The 2,264-nt window shown below is 38.3% G+C and overlaps 1 non-coding gene across 1 annotated transcript; it reads left to right on the plus strand.

Moving 5' to 3' along the window:
- Nucleotides 1-962: 962 nt before the first annotated feature.
- On the plus strand, nucleotides 963-1,069 carry LOC145151767 (small nucleolar RNA R71). Its single transcript, XR_013732322.1, has one exon. It is a non-coding gene; the product is annotated as a small nucleolar RNA R71 (small nucleolar RNA).
- The last annotated feature ends 1,195 nt before the right edge of the window (nucleotides 1,070-2,264 follow it).

Below are 2,264 nucleotides of genomic sequence, written 5' to 3' on the forward strand. Positions count from 1 at the left end.
AAATTTTTCTGATCAGACCTATCCCACGTCATGGATATTGAATCTCCACGTCGTGGATCTAGTGTTTCAACAAGTTTATTTTCTTCGAGTTTGGACTTCTTTGGCTTTGGTCCGGGTTGTTGTAGATTGACTTCAAGGAACTCAAAGAATGTATCCTCTTCAGTATCGACCACCATTACATGCTATTGAAGCTTTTTCTCGGGAATTTGTGGAGATAATCGTTCATTCACCAAAGTTGTTAGTTGACCAAGTTGGGCTTCAAGATGTTGGATCGATGTTTGATGATTTCTTAATAATGCTTGCTGGTCAATCATCATAGCCTGTTGATCTTTCATCATGGCTTGTTGATCCTTCATCATAATTATTTGATCTTTTATAGATGCATCTGTCTCATCATGTCTCTTTTCTGAAGCCTCCATAAAACGAGCTAGCATGGTCTCTAAGTCAACTTTCTTTTTAGCTGGTGGTTGTTCCTTTTGGTAGAAGCCTCGGCCAGTCTGCCTATATTTTTCTTCTTTCTGCTTCTTATATTCTTCATATGGCAACCACTCCTTCTTTGGCTTCCTCCAATATTCATCATATTTACCTCCACTTGAGTAGCACACTTGAGCCTTTATGTTCCCATTATCATCTAAGTAGCAGTCTTTGGTCAAGTGTGGACCATTTCATTTTTCACATCCAACTCTAATAGCATGAATTGATTGGTCCATATTTGTCATTCTTCTGTCCATAGTATTAAGCATGGCTAGCACAACATCCATGTCTTCAGAATTTCCTCCCCCAATACCTTTAACTCCATCATTCCTTGGATTGTGGTACTCACGAGAATGCTTTTCGAATCCTTCAATTAACTCCTTAATCTCACTCGAATTTTTCTTAGTAAGTGGTCCTTGAGAATCAAGGAGTACCTCATCATGACATTGATCCCGTCATAAAAGATAGACACTTCTTGTTGTATGTTAAGGTCATTTTGAGGGCAATTTCTTAGTAACCCTTTATAGTGTTCCCATGCCTCATAAAGCGACTCACCCGGTTGTTGCTCAAAGTTGGCTATTGCCTTCTTAAGTTTAGCTATCTTTGATGGTGGGCAGAACTGTTCTAGAAATTGCTCACGCATCTGTGCCTAAGTAGTAATTGCACCAGGTGCAAGTGCTTTCAACCAGTCTTTTGCATGTCCTTTAAAAGTGACTGGAAGCATCCTTAGCAGAACTGTCTCTCTAGGAACATTTGGGTCATCGAAATAGTCTGCAATGTCATTGACCTCATCCAAGTGCTTATAAGCATCCTCATGATCCTTTCCAGAAAATGCTACATCCTTCAGCGCGGTAAGAATGTGTCCTTTTAGCTTAAATGTGGCAGTTGTAGGAATTGCAGGTTGTAATAAACCAGGACCAACATAATCTCTTATTCGCTTCTTGTAGGCTCCCATGGAAATATCCGTAATGTTTGCCATTTCGTTTTTTGGCTCGTCTTCGGGTTCACTTTTTCCTAATTCGAATTCGGTTTCAGTTTCGTATTTGGATTCTTGTGGACTAGGTGTTTGATGAAGGTCTTCAATTTTGCTTTTGTCCTTTGAAGATGTACTTGACTCTCCCACGTTCTTCCCATTCTTCTTTCCAAAAACTGACTTTAGATCTTTGAAAGGCGACTTCTTTGGTGTTTGGTTTCGTCCTTCGTCCTTGTTCGTCTTCTTGTGAATGGCTGACTCTGGATCTTCAAGCGGTGGTACCAAGGGTGTATTGGATCCTCGGGTCATGAACTGCAATAAAAACAAAATAAAAACGTAAAACTGAACAAAAACTAAATAAAATTGCCTACTGACTGGTCACCATGACGTGGTAAAGATCACCAGCTTGTGTTGTCGCAGAAAATCTAAACAATAAAGAAAAACGAAGAAAAACGAAAAACTACTGAACTCACGTTGTGAGTTGAGTACTGAAACAAAAACTAATACTTTCACCAATTCATGAACTACCTTGTATGGTCATACACAAGCAAAACACATAATTAGTTATTCATTATAGATAGGCTATGTAAGATTTATCTAAGCAAACACAATTATGGTCACAATTATGTTCTCCAGCACAGCTAAATTTGTTACTTTTATTACTTATCTAAGATTTGGTCGATCCTAGCTCTAGCATTTTAATGATCACTAAATCACTAGGTAATCTAGTTCATGTAATTTAATGGTCACTAAGCTACACTACACTTGAAATTAAGCAACAAAGTTACAAACATTAACATGCTAGGTAATGACAATC

This window comes from Lactuca virosa, chromosome 1, assembly GCF_052849685.1.
Source record: "Lactuca virosa cultivar CGN04683 chromosome 1, Lactuca_virosa_CGN04683_v6, whole genome shotgun sequence".
Classification (NCBI taxonomy): domain Eukaryota; kingdom Viridiplantae; phylum Streptophyta; class Magnoliopsida; order Asterales; family Asteraceae; genus Lactuca; species Lactuca virosa.